We start from the raw sequence: 15,585 nt of genomic DNA, 5'->3' as shown, positions 1-15,585 counted from the left end.
TCAGAAGTTTATCCCTATCTTCCTTCAGCTCTATGATTACCTTGTTTGTGTGTTCTTTAAATTCACTGAATTCTTTTGTCATATTCATCATCGTTCTTTTGAGTTCCATGTCCTGCATTATCTCTAGGAGGTTCTCATTGTACTCCTCTAGAGGACTATTGGTATTTGGTGGGGATGTGTTATTTGGTTTTTCGTGTTATTATTTCTTCTCTGTGATTTTGACATATGAATTTCTTTTGTAGTTTCCTATTCTTGTGTGAGACTCAAGCCTTCAACTTTAGGCCTGCTTCTTTTTGGTGAACTTTATGTGTCTTTGTGGTTTACTTTTGGGGCATGAAAAGCTGGTTCATCTAAGCTTCCAGTTCTCTCTTGATTTTATATTGGAGTAGCCAGATTGCTTTTGTCTTTAGGAGTTCCCACACAGGCCCAAGTCATATGAAGATCAGATGCTCTTAGGCTTTCTCCTAAGTTCTGGATCCCTCCAGTAAAGATTTTGGCCTCAGACATTTAGGGTTTGGACTCGCCTGAGAGCCTGGTCCAGGAAAGACTCTGGTCTAGGGCAGCTGGTGGCCCTGCAACCCAGAGATACAAAGGCAGATGGGGGCAGGAAGGGGCCCCAAGGCCTCCTGTGGACTGCACTGAGGAGCTGGGTTGGTCTGGATGCAAAGGATCAGGAAAAGGAAAGGTCAGCCCCAGCATCCAGGAAAGAGGCTGGCGGGTGGTGCAGGCCCAGGGAAGTAGAGGGAGGTGAGGGTGGGGCCAGGCCCCTGAAGCAGTGCTCCTGGGGACCAGAGAAGGCACTGAGTTGGTCTGGATGCAAAGGATCAGGAAGCAGTGGTGTTTCCCCAGGTGTCTGGGGTGCCAAGACAAGGAATGGGACAGGACCCAGGCTAGGAGGAGAGACTGGAGGAGAGGCTGGAGGGGAGATGGGAGGGTGAATGAGGCTGGGGGAATCAAGGCGAGGAGGGCACGATGGACTTACCCCAGAAAGAGAGGCCTGCATGTTGGAGGGAGGCCTGAGTGTCCTCAGAAATCGTTATTCTTGTTGTACTGTCTTCCATTATGAAGCATTGTCATTATTTACCTACCTTTTTGTTGACTTTTAAAGCCACTTCCAAATATTTTTATATTATAAACAGCATGTGTTCAACACCTGTACATTGTGTCTATTTGATTATTTGATTTCCTTCCTAGAGAAGCACAAAGACCAAGGATAGAGACAAGGCAACCTTGAACAAAATGAATATTGCTTGGAGGTATCACTACATTTGAATCCATGTTGTACTATCGAGTTATAGTCATGAAAAAAGCACAGTATTAGCCAGGTGTGGTGGCACACACCTTTAATCCCAGCACTTGGGAGGCAGAGGCAGGCAGATGTCTGTGAGTTCAAGGCCAGCCTGGTCTACATAGTGAGTTTTAGGACAGCTGGGGCTACAAGGAGACCCTGGCTCAAAAAGACAAAAAAAAAAAAAAAAAAAAAAAAAAAAAAAAGCAGCACAGTATTGGCATAAAAGCAGACACACTGATGTGGATATGGAATAGAATTCAACACCCAGATTTAGGTCCAAGGACCTACAAACCACCTGATTTTTGATGGAAAGGCAAAAAATACATATTGGAGAAAAGACAGCATATGAAATTCCTCCTGAGTGAGGTAGATCCAATCCAGAACCACAGATGGCACATGTTTTCTCTCATATGTGACTAGCTTTGAATTTTATGTATGTGTGTTTGGGTTTTTTAATATTTATTAATTTTATGTGTGTAAGTGTATTTTCTGCACATATGTAAGTGCACCCATGTCATGCAATGCCTGCAGAGGTCAGAGGATGGCATCAGATCCCTGGAACTAAATTTACAAATGGTAGTTAGCCACCACGTGGGTGCTGTGAACCAAGCCCAGGTCCTTTGCAAGAGTAGCCAGTGCTCTTAACCACTGAGTCATCTCTCCAACCCTGTTTTGGGTTTTTCTGAGGCAGAATCTCTCTTTGTACTCCAGGCTAGCGTCAAACTTACTTTGTAGCCTTGGCTGGCTTCCAACTTACTGTAATCCTTTTCCCTTAGCCTCCCAAGTGCTTGAGGTTACAGGTTTGAGCCATTACATCCAGCTTTGTAAATGGTCTCTTTTTAAAGATTTATTTTTATTATTCTTATTTATGTGTATATGTGTGTAAGTGACTGACTATCACCTGTATGGGGGTACCCTTGGAGGCCAGAAGAGGGTATCAGATCCCTAGGAGCTGGAGTTCGAGGCAGCTGTGAGCTTCCTGAAATGGGTGCTCTGCAAGAGCAGCAAGCTATCACTCCAGCCCTTTGTAAATGGTCTTAAGCCTCCAATTAAAAGATGTAGGTTTGCTGACCTTATTTTTAAAAAATAAGATCTAATAATTTGTCTGAAAGAAAATTAGTCACTGGCAAAGACACACAGATTGAGAGTGAAAGGACAGAAGTCAGTACAACAGGAAGATGGGAGTTGAAGCTACCAAGAAGTACCTGGAGCTGTATCTCATAAAATGAACTTCAAGCCCAAATCTGAACACATAAAGATCACTATACATTAGTAAAGATAATAATCCATCAACAAGACACAACAGCTTTAGTACATGCACCAAGTGCTGATACATTCAATTTCATAAGACAAACAATACTGAACACAAAGGGACAGATAAGTCCAGATAGTGTCGAGGGGGGAGACTTCACTATCCCAGTGTTACCCATGTGTAGATCATCCAGACTAAAATCATCAGTGAAAAAACTGAAACAGGTCCTTTGTCTCACAAACTCAAAGAATTGCATGGACAAAGGAGGGGTGAGTTTCTGAAAGTAGTTTTATTATAAGTGAGCACTCAAGAGAAGGGAAGCAAAGGGTTCCTGGATAGCAGTAGTAGTTCCCAAGGATAGATTGCAACCAAGGGTCCCTATCTAGGGCTTAATAAGGCATTACTGGTTTGAGGCAAGGGGGTAAATTGGTCAGTCCAGTTTTCCCACCCATGACATACACATGTTTCTGTCCAGCCCTGCGGCTGGACTGCAGTTTCAGGCATACCTTCGAGGGCCAATGAAGTATCTGATCACACATAGTTGGGGGCAACTTTGCTCATTAAGTTTCCATGTAATTATGTTAATAGCACTGAAACTAAATATTTTTGTGTAAAATAGATATTGTAAAGAATATTCTAGCATCTGTCAATTTATTTCTATACTCTTGTGTGAATTAATATTGAAATACCTAATAATGTACTTTTAAGTTTTGTAAAATATCTTTCATTTACTTAGAAATTAAAAAAATGTATGTAGAATAAAAAAAGTGTCCATGTAAAAGGAAAATAAAGCTAAAAACAAGAAATCAAAACATGAACCAGTACCCTTAATCATTTATGGTATTTCTGGCTTCTAGTCAGGACAGAACTGTGGGTAGAACCAGTGGCCTTTCCATTTCCTGCCAAGACAGGACTGGTTGTCAAAGACAAGGAGCAGAGCAAACAAAAGCTGCTCATTTTTGAGGTCCCTGCCCCCAAACTGCCTGACCAGTTTATTTCTCCTGTTTGCATCAAATTGACAGGTAACCTGCCATACGCCAAATGGATTTAATGGACATCTAGAGAACATTCACTCCAACAGCTGCAGAATACACATTCTTCCCTAAATTCCGTGGATCTTTCTCTAAAATAAATTACATTCTAGATCACAGAGGAAGACACAATAATTTTTTAAAAATCAAAATAAGCCAGGCATGGTGGCACACGCCTTTAATCCCAGCACTTGGGAGGCAGAGGCAGGTGGATCTCTGTGAGTTCAAGGCCTGGTCTCCATAGTGAGTTCCAGGACATCTGGGTCTACAGAGAAACCCTGTCTCAAAAAGACCAGTAAATAAATAAATAAATAAATAAATAAATAAATAAAATATTTAGCTCTTACCAGATGATAGTGAAATAAAACTGAAAATCAACACAAGAGAACAGAAATGCTGGGGATGTGGCTCCAGTGGTAGCGTGCCTACCTAGCACACATGAAGGCAGCACCTTTGATCCTCAGCCCACATAACCTAGGCATCATGGTGTACACCTATAATCCCAGCACTTGGGATGTGGAAGAAGAAAGATCAGAAGGTCATCCATAGCTATATAGTGAATTCAAGGCCAATCTAGAATACATGAAACCCTGTCTTTTGAAAGAAATCATTTAGGAACTAGAGAGATGGCTCAGCTGTTAGGAGCACTGGCTGCTCTCCCAGAGAATCCTGGTTTGATTCCCAGCCACTAACAACTGCCCATAACTCCAGGGTATCTGATGCCCTCTTCTGGCCTCAAAAGACATTGCCCACATATGGTTCACTTATACACATGCAGGCAAAAAATGCACATAAGAATAAATTTAAAAAAAATTTTAGGGGCTGGAGAGATGGCTCAGGGTTTAAAAGCACTAACTCTCTTACAGAGGACCCACATGGTTGCTAACAACTATATTAGTCACTTTTCTGTTGTTGTGATAGAAACATCATGACCAAGGGAACTTATAAAAGGAAGAGTTTATTTAGTGTATAGTTCCAAAGAGGCAAGAGTCCATCATGGCAGGGAGGCATGGAAGCTGAGGTGGCTGGAGGAGGAGCAGAAGTTAGGCTCTACATCTTCAAGCAGGCACAAGAAGCAAAAGAGCAACTCGAGATCTGGCAAGGCTTAAGAACGCTCTAAGACCGCACCCAATGGTGTGCTTCCTCCAGCATGGCCACACCTTCTAAGACCTCCCAAAATAGCACCACCAACTGGGGACAAAATGCCCAAATACTTGGAGCCTATGGGGGACATTCTCATTCAAGACACCACAACAACTTCCTGTCTGGTGGGAAATGTCAAACAGGATATACAGTTGTGACAGAAGCAGAAATAATAGATTAGGGGGCCTCCTGGTAAGATGGGCAGTGACCACAGAAACAGAGAACGCCCTCAAGATCATCTTTTGTGCCTTCCACCCTATTTTGACCACATTGGAAGCTGATCAACCTATGTATACCTGTAGTTTAGGGATTCAGCTACTGAAAAAGAGGGGACAACTAAACAGCCTAGAGCCAACACTGGAGGACACTACAACGCTACTCCACTCGCAAACTGGGGGCTTACGGGTCAACACACAGTGGAAGCCTGAGGTCACCCTGTTTCACTGGGAATAATATTGCTGACCTTGCTGTTTTCCATACCTCTAGCTGAAACAGCTCCAAACAATTAGAGCTGATCACAGAAGGTTCCCCTAGCCTTGGTCTACAGAAGTATAATGGGCCTATTTGGGAAGGCCTTCTGCTTTTGATAAGAGCCTGTGCCCTACTAAGCCCTGAGGCAATGGGTTAAACACCCTACCCACTGTCTCAAAAAGATGGAAAAAAAAAAAAAAAACCAATGCAGATGATAAAGACTAAGCCTATCCAAGGGCTAGTCAAGCCCACAGAGAAAGCTGTGTACATTTTCCCCCTGCAGGGAAGTGTGGTAGAGATAGAAACTGTTCACCTAGTCCAGGGTTATCACAGCAGCCTGGTGTGACTGAGAGGTGGGGGGTTGGGGGGTTGGGGGCGAACAGTGACAGTGGCTGCAGCCCAGAACCTTCAGACCAAATCAACTCAAATGTCAGGTATAAGCATGACCTTCTTCTCTCTTGGACCTGAGTCAGGCCAAGCAGTTTGGACTAGCCCCACTATACCTGTCAAGGGTAGAGCAATTCACAGAGGCCCCATGGAAGCCCGGATAAGGAAGCAGGATGGCTCAAGGAGAATGACTAGACTATAGATGGCTAAGGTCGTGCCTCCCACCCATGCCACTGTGCCAAATATTGATCTCTGAAGGAAACAACTGCCATAAGTGATGTAATGCTTTTAGGCTGTATTGGACCTTGCTAATAACATTCCTTAGTCTCCCTTAGCCACTGACATTTGCTTGGAATAGACAACGGAGGGCTGTCACTGCAAACAGCCACTCTCTGTAAAAAAAGTTTCAAACATAAGTGTTTTAATGCTTACCTCTGAGTGTCTTACAGATTCAGAAAAGCATCTGAAAAATTAGTAAGAAACAACAGTAAGAGTTTAAAGGAAGGTTATCTGTTAGAATCCAGACCACACTGCTGCCCAGGGCACATAGCCAGCACAGCCCTCTCCTCTTCCCAGACCCACAGGTACTGGTGGGCACCCTACCAAAAGTCTGCTGATAAGTCTGTGCTTTCCTGAAAGATGCTCTAGGTGCCCAGATTTCTCAAGTGAAGATGCCAGACTAGAGACATCAAAGGGCTACAAGCCAGTGGGATGCACCCCTCCCCAACTTCCTACTGCCTGCTAGGGAATCAGACATCTTGGCTGCAGGCTCCTGCTTTGCAACCTTCCCACTGCCTCAGAGACCTGAAAAAGGGGTCTCCCCTTCCACCCTACCTCTACACCCACCTCCACACCCACCTCCAAGAGTAGGAGTGATTCTCTTCAAACACCCTGCAATGCTTTTGTCTGTGGTCCTGGAACCCCCAACTCCTCAGAGTCCCTGCCATGCTGTTGTCTATCTGTCCATGGAAGTAACTCTTTTAATAAACTTCTTATCCCCAACAATCCATCTCAGTGTCTCCTTTGAATCTTGCCCCTGAGACCTTTCAGTATCACACATGGGTGAATAAAGGCACTTGCAGAAGCATTGTGGTTGTTAAATGAGGGTCCCAGTGCCAGGAATGAGTACCCTCCCTATGAGTTGTTGGCCAGAGAGGCCTCTGAGGCCCCCCAGACTATAAAAGGCTATTGTCACTGCTGCTGGTTGCGTGCCAGAACCAGATGTTAAGAGCCTATTGCTGAAGATAACATGCTTTGGTTACAAGACATCAAAACCTCAAGCTGAGACTGAGCTTGCAGTGTTCTTTTCCTGCTGGCTAGCTTTCTGTTAGGGTTAGGCTAGGGACCGCTCAAACCATGGGCAAGGGCAGCAGCCTCTTTCTCTACACTTACTCTTATAAAAGAAATGACAGGTGCCCCACTGAGAGTCTGCCTGCGGAACTGTGAGTCTCACCTCCCAAAAGAAGTTTACAGAAACCCTAAGCAACCAGTGGCTACAGGTGGCACATCCTGTTTGATAGGCATTGACTAAAGAGTCAAACCTCTGCCCCTTCCCTTAGAGACCAAGAAATAGAATCAACCTGACTGCAAGCAGGAATTCTGGGCTACTCACCAATCCATGGCATAGGAGCTTCCCCCTCTCTCTGAAATCTGTAAGAGGGGATCCCCCCCACCCACTTAGTCTCATGGGTCTCACCTCTTCTCAGAACCCTCACCAGGATGTTTTTCTGTGGCTTTAAAAATTCTAATAAATCTCTGCCATGCCAAGCATGGTGGCACACACCTTTGATCCCAGGACTCAGGAGGCAGAGGCAGGCATATCTCTGTGAATTCAAGGCCAGCCTGGTCTACATAGTGAGCTTCAGGCCAACTGGGGCTACAGGGAGACCCTGTCTCAAAAAGACAAAAAAAAAATTCTAATAAATCTCCTACCCAAAAGGACACTCCTCCTCAGTGTCCCTCTTGTAAATTCATTGATCTTTCTCTTTCATTCTGCTGGAAAGTGCCATAAAGGATGCAGGGGGAGCACTATGGCCAGCAGTCCTACTCAGCTGTGGAATCAGCATGCTACATTATGGAAGTGCCCTCTGGAGAAATAGCGGATAGTGAGTTCCAGGCTAGCTGGGGCTACAGGGAGACCCTGTCTCAAAAAGACAAAAAAAAAATTCTAATAAATCTCCTACCCAAAAGGACACTCCTCCTCAGTGTCCCTCTTGTAAATTCATTGATCTTTCTCTTTCATTCTGCTGGAAAGTGCCATAAAGGATGCAGGGGGAGCACTATGGCCAGCAGTCCTACTCAGCTGTGGAATCAGCATGCTACATTATGGAAGTGCCCTCTGGAGAAATAGCGGCATAGACTATTATAGGTACAACCAAAAATTTTCTGATTCACTTTAAGGCCTATTCCATAATATAGAAGGGAATTCACATCTGGTACTATAACCAAAACATTAACCTGTGTCTGGGAGGTCAGAGGCCCCAGTGGGGAAGCAGCTGTTGTTGTTTTGTTGAATGGCTGTGATGTGCCTTCTAAACAGTTACTCTATGCCATGGAACATTGCTTTTGTCTGTTTTGGTTGTGGAGGAAAACTTAACAGTGAGCTGTAGCTGCTAATGGAGTGACTCATAACTGATTAAACTTCTGAGAACAAGGAACTGTTGAGGTGGCCTGACTACCCAAAACTCAAAGGATCATGGACTTATCATCCTTTCCAAGGCTCAGGGAACATTGTGGAAGAGGGAGGCAGAGAGAATGCAGAGCCACAAGAAAGGGATGGAGTATTATATGGCATTTTTTCCTCTAGACATAACTTGAACTTTTCTTCCTGTAGCCATGGAAACTATAACAGAACAACACAGTGAGAGTCATGTCTATGGCAGTAGTAACAGCACAATTGATACTCTAGTAGATGGAGAAAGAGGTGAAGGTCATGACACACTCACCTGGAATTCCCATTATAACTCTCCCCACCTCAGCTGCAAGAGATCTTGGGAGATGCTGGAGTATTCAGAAAGCAGGAGGTTAACAGAAAGTAGGATTCCACTGAGGCAGCTTAAGATCATCATCCAGGAAAGTGAAGCTTGCAGAGATGCGGCTGCTTTGAAGTCACCACATTTCTATAAAAAACCTCTCCCTCATGCTCTGTAAGCAAGCCCAGTAAATGCACTGGACTCACCCAGTTGGACTCCAGTGAAATCCTATTTTGGTCTGTTTCTGATGTCTATCTAAGGTTACTAGATTTTTGTTTGCATCTCTCCAGGAAAAATTAGCACAACACCCTGATAACCAAAACCAGCTAAGGACACAACAAAAAGAAAACTATAGGACAATTAACTTCATAAACATAAGTGCAAATTTTTCAATAAAGTTTTTGAAAACACATCAACCACACATTTAATAGACTATACCAATTTGATGTCAGAAGTTGTCACCCTGACAGGATCTGGAATTACCTAGGAGACAAACCTCCAGACACACCTGTGAGGGATTATTTAGCCTCTGGGTATGCCTGTGGGGGGTTATATTGATTAGATTAACTGAGGTGAGAAAACCCATCCCCCAAAATGAGTAGAACCATTCCCTGGGTTTGAACCCTGGAAGTCAGCTTAGCACAATCATTCAGGCCTCTCTGCTTCCTGGCTGTGCAATGTGACCAACTGCTCCAAGATCCTGCTGCCTTGACCTCCCTGTATGATTGCCCAAATCCTTGAACTGTGAGCTGAAATAAACCCTTTCTCCTGTGAATTGCTTTTGCCAGGGTTAAAAAAATTTTTTGTTGTTGAATTTTTGTGTATTTCACACATTAAAAACATCTTTATACCCCTTTCCCCTTTGGTACCCTCCAATAGCCCCCCACTGGAGTTCATACATTCTGTCATTTTATTAAGGTCTATTATGTAAAGTTAGTGTCCTGAGATGTCCCTCAGTACAAGTTCATCCACCAGGGTTTAGTCAACCTATCTAGAGTCTCTCTCTTCAAGAAGATCAGCTCCTCCTCACCCAGCAGTAATCAGCTGCCAATAATTCTTTGACTAAGATTGGGCTTGCTGTTCATTTCCGCAGTTCTGTGCTTGGTTTTTGTCTGCCTGAGTTTGCATGGGTCTTGTGCATGCTGACACCATTGCTGTAGGTGTGTATGAGAAGAGTCCCAAGAGCCTGTAGGACTATTTCCATATGGTCATGCATCTCCTCCCTGGCTCTTACAATCTTTCCACCCCTTCTTCCACAATGGTCCCTGAGCACTGGGTGGGTGGAACTCAATATAGGAGACCTGTCCAAGGACCTATCTCTACCAACTCTTATTCTCTGCTTTTTTGACCATTTATGGCCTTTTGTGTTCCTGGCCCTCTTTTGCACGAAGGATCTTCACTGATGAGAAATTGAAAAATTCATTAGTGTTCTCTTCATCCCTTGTTCTATGTTCCATGAGTCGTAGGTGTAGAAGTTGCATCATAACTGTGTCACTTAGGCTTGGGCAATTCACAGAGACTCTCTGTGACCAGTGGTATAACGGTAATAATCTCTGTCTGTTGAAAAAGAAGCTACTTTGATGGGTGGTGACTGGGATACTTGTCTGTAAATTTAAGAATCCATATTTTGCACATAGTAAGAAATTACATTTGTCTAGGGATATTTGAGCCTTGAATTTTCTCTAAGATCTATGACCTCTCCAGCCATGTATATTTGGCTAGGTTTACAGTACCAGACATGAGTTTCATCCCATAGAATAGACTTTAAGTCCAAATAGGTAGCTGTTGATTACCCCCAAAGAAAAGTGCCACTATTGCACCAATGTCATTTGCTGTGCTGGTCACTGATGTGGATTTTAGGCCTTGAAGCTGGGGTTGGACCATCAATTGATGTTCTCCTTTAACCACTTGTGGAGTGCTCTCCAAAGCTATGACAGCTAGTCCTCAGGGGAGATGGCTTCCAGGACAGTTCCAGCTCTATTACTCCAAATCTTGTGTTCAAAGTATGTCCTGTCTTCAGCAGTAGGATCAAATACTGGGAGGCAATACCATCAAGTACTGGGAGGCAATCAAGGACTGTGGCAATAGCCTGTGCAATTTTTGGACTACCCTGGCCAATGACTCAAAGGAAGGTTTCTCCTGTCTGGCACTGTTTCTTGTTATGCAGTCTTCAGCTATGCTCACAGACTCATGTAGGCTTATTGTATGTATAATTTTTCAGTAGGTTTTTGGACTAATACCATTCTCTCTGGTTTTTTATACTAGCTAGGCACTATTTATGTCTCCTCTTTCTCTCATTAATGATCCTAATTTTTTTTTTTTTTTTTTGGTTTTTTTGAGACAGGGTCTCCCTGTAGCCCCAGCTGGCCTGGAACTTACTATGCAGCCCAGGTTGACTTCAAACTCACAGAGATCCACCTGTCTCTGCCTCCCAAGTGTTGGGATTAAAAGTGTGCACCACCACACCCAGCTTGGGTATTTTATCATAGCAATAGAAAAAGAAACTAAGGCAGCCATGATCAAGTTGAATTCCAGGGATGCAAGAATGGTTTAATATACATAAATTAATAAAAGTACTACAGCACATAAATGGGCTTAGGAACAAAAATCACACATTCATCTATATAAAAAGGCCTTTAATAAAGGCCTTCCTGATAAAAACTCTGAAGAAACCAGTAACAGAAGGAACTTATTTCAACATAATAAAAGCTGCATATGACAAACCTGTAGCCAATGTCATACTAAATGGGGAAAACCGAAAATCAGGACTGAGACAAGGATATGCATTATTACTACTCTTCTTATTCAACATGAGGCTTGAAGACTTAGCTAGAGCAATAAGGAAAGAGAAAGAAATAAAAAGAAAGAAGTCTAATTATCTATTTGCATTTGTAATGATGTGATCCTTCACATTAAAGACTCAACAGAAAACTCCTAGGTCTTATAAACACCTTTACTAAAGTAAGAACATATAAAAATCAATACCATCTTATATATCAGTAACAAACTTGCTGAGAAAAAAAATGGGGCAAGGTGGGGATTACATTCACAATACCTTAAGAAAAACACCTAGGGAGATCTAAGATAGTGGATGACACTAGTGGTCTCCTAGAATCTCTGAGGAATAAACTGGAAGAAGATAGGAAATAGTCATCGGAAGAGGTGGTGACCTGAGTATCTCTAATGGATCTGTTGTCTCTCTGTCTGTTTTTTGGTTGTGAGCCTGAGCCTTTAACAGCTGCACCAGCTCTCCAGCCCTGGCTGTCTGTTTTTTGAGACGGGGTCTCCCTGTAGCCACAGTTGACCTGGAACTTACTATGTTGACCAGAATGGCCTGGATCTCACAGAGATCCCCCTGCCTCTACCTCCCCAGGGCTGAGATTAAAGATGTGAGTCACTACACTCAGCTAATATCTCTAGTTTTAATAACAAATTAAAACAGGGAACTTTACAAACCAGGAGAGAAAGTTCCAAATCTATCCTGGAAGGATTGGTTTGGTTTGGGGACATCCCCTGTAATGGTTTGAATGAGGAATGTTCCCCAAAGGCTCCAAGTATTTGAACACTTGCCCAGTTGGTGGTGCTATTTGGAGAGTGTCATGGAACCTTTGGGGTGTGGAGGAAGCATGTCACCGGGGGTGGGCTTTAGCCTTGTTCCACTTACAGTTTTGCTCTCTCTGCTTCCTGTGCCTGCTTGAAGATGTGAGTGCTCGGCTCTTTGCTCTGGCCGCCTCTGCTGCCCTGGATCCCACTACGATGGACTATTATTCTTCTGGAATCATAAGCTGAATGAACTCTTTCTTCTAAGTTGCCTTGGCCATGGTGTTTTATCACAGCAACAGAAAAGTCACGAATACACCCCCACCTTCTCAGTAAGAGGGAGCACCAACACCACATGGCAGGAGCCACGCCTTAAGAAAGAGAGTCTCTGAAAAATTGACCTGAACTTTCAGTAACATATTTTAAGGAGCAGAAAAGGCTGGGAGAGCCAAACAGAGGCGTGTGGCAATGGCATGGGGAAAACTCTTCTCAGCATTTCACTGAAGAAGCTTCAGGACAGCACTTTTAAAAGGTCCCTCCTGAGTCAGCAGTTTGGTAATCCCACACCCTCTTATGAACTACACAAGGAACTGCCACAGTACTACATGCTGAAACTTGGCCAACAGAATATATCCAGACTTTGTGGAAGAACGTTTGAATGATAACTGCACAGTATTCAACAACGTAAAACCTAGCCGGAGCCGGAATCTACAGGGGACCATAAACTCAGGTTCTAAGTGGTATGCTAGACATCAGAAAACATCCGGAAACAAAGCCAACATTCACACACACACACACACACACACACACACACACACACACACATGAGTGAAAATGGGTTCAGCATGTTCTGATCTCACAAAAGACTGTCCTGGAGTGAGGCCATCATCCAACCAGAATCCTGAAGAGCTACTCAGAGATATGATCAATTTCTGTGACCCAACATGTGAAGGAATGCCCACTGATGGAACCAATATCTGTGACCTGACCTCTTAAAAGGACCACCCAGAGACAAGAACAGAATTCACAACCTGCTCTCTGAAGGACAACGCAGAGGTATGTCTAGCATCTGGAAACTAACATCCAAAGACCACCCAGGAGTGTGACGGGCCTCTGGAAGCCTGGGAAGGAACACTCAAGACTGGAGCCAAACTGTATTTATGCACTATAACCCTTTCCCCTTCAGTTTATTCCTTTTATTTAACACCCAATGTCAGTCTAAAAGGCCCGACCTGCTCTGTTCTTGTCCTCTCTTTGTCTCTTTTTTCTCTCTCTTCTTTCTTTCTTTAGTCTTTTCTTTTTCATTTTCCTTTTCATAGACTTTCCCAAAGACTGTAAGCTAGCCTGGTTTGCATGGTCTCTGGGTCTCAGATTCCTGAGAGCTGGGATTGTTTTAACTTATCTGATCACATTTCTTTACCTCTCTTTTCATTCTACTGTTAACTCAATGTATTAGCTACTTTTCTGTTACTATGACCAAAGACAATTAAGAAAGAGTTTATTGTTGCTTACAGTTCCAGAGGGGTGGTCCACAGTGATGGGAGAGGCATGGTGGCAGGCAACCAGAGCAGGAAGCTGAAAGAACACGTCTCATTACACAGCCAGGAAACGGAGCTGGAGCTAGCTGGAAGTGGGGTGAGGCAATAAACTCTCAAACTCTCCCCCAGTGACATACTTTCTCCAGCAAGGCTTCAACTCCTAAATCTCCCCAAGCAATGTCACCAACTGGGAATCAAGTATTCAAATACCTGAGGCTATGGGGAACACTTCTCACTCAAACCACAGCCAAACTACATTTTCCCAAATGTATCTCATGTTGTATCTCATGTTGCCTTTCTATCTACTTTTCCTCCTTTACTTTCTCTGTCAACCCAATACTAAGAACGAGCTTTGTTCTCCATCTTTTCTCTTCCACTCATGCAACAGTGACTAATATACCCGTACACTCCAAACTATCGGTATTCCTTTACTTCCTAAAATTATTGACATCTAATGGGTGTTGCTTATTTGACCAATGCTATATTTTCATAGTGGGGCTACACTTTGATTTTTTTTAACAAGTATTCTTACACTGAGGGTAGTACCATAGATTGAGCTTGGCTCCCTGAACACAGTGCTAGCAGAAGAAAATGACACCTAACCCTACTACAGTCTAGCTCTTCTTGAATATCCTGAATACTTAAACTGAAAGAATAAGGATGATTTCAAAAATTCAGCCAACAACCTAACCACTGATGTCCAAGTCCCAATGCAAACACACAAGAAACATGGTAAATCAAGACAACCTGACTCCTTCAAAAATCACTAATCCCATAGTAATGCCCTTGAAGGATGGAATTCCAGACAAAGAATTCCTGTTCGAAGAAATTAAAGAGGATTCAAATAAATTTTTGAATCAATACCAAAAGAACACAAGCAAATGAATGAGATGAGACAGTGAAATTCAGTAAAGAGTCAGAAATACTGAAGAAAATCAAGATGAAATACTGGCACTGAAAACGTCAATATGTCAAAGAAAGAGCTCCATGGAGGGCCTGTGAGATGGCTTAGCAGGTAAGGATGCGTGCACCAAGCCTGACGACCCTAGTTGTATCACTAGAACCCGGACTGTGGAAAGAGAGAACTGACACCCACATGTCATTCTTTGACCTTCACACAGGTGCCATGGCAAGCACACACACACACACACACACACACACACACAGAGTAAGGATGGAGAAAGGTATCCCAGGTGTCACTGTGCTAATGTGTCTGACAAAGTAGACAACACCTTCATACTGACTAAGGGAACAATCCATCAAGCACACCTTACAGTATCAAACATATATGCACTGAATATTGATGCACACAATGTCATAAAACAAACACTACTATATGTAAAGACATAGATTAGTCCCTACACAGTAATAGTGGATCACTCTCATGAACAGACAAGTCATCCTGAAAAAATAAACAGAGAAACACATGAGTTAAATGACACCATAGTGTATATGGACCTAACAGATATCTACAGTACATTCCATACACGTTCTTCTGAGCATATCATGGGACATTCTCTAAAATAGATCATATAATAGGGACACACAGCAAGTCTTAACAAATATACAAAAACTGAAGTTATTCACTTTATCTTACCACATGGACCAAAACTAGATATCAATAGCAAGAGAAATATAAAAACAATCACAATATTGAGTCATAAATGGATCCTTGAGGAATTAGGAATAAAATTTAAAATTTCTTAGAATCAGGGGTAGAGAGATGGTTCAGCAGTTAAGAGCACTGACTGTTCTTGCAGAGGACCCGGATTCAAATCACAACACCCACATGGGGGCTAACAACCATCTGTATCTCCAGTTCCAGGAGATCCAATGTCCTCTTCTGTCCTCCACAGGCACTGTACAATTCGGGTGCACTTATATACTTGCAGACATAATACTCATACATATCAAATAAAAAAGTCAATCAATATGGAAGGAAGAAAGGAAGAAAGGAAGG

The sequence above is a fragment of the Nannospalax galili genome, unplaced genomic scaffold, assembly GCF_000622305.1.
Source record: "Nannospalax galili isolate Female #2095 unplaced genomic scaffold, S.galili_v1.0 scaffold1119, whole genome shotgun sequence".
Taxonomy (NCBI): domain Eukaryota; kingdom Metazoa; phylum Chordata; class Mammalia; order Rodentia; family Spalacidae; genus Nannospalax; species Nannospalax galili.
The sequence above is the reverse complement of the archived record's forward strand: the minus strand, read 5'-3'. Positions refer to the sequence as shown.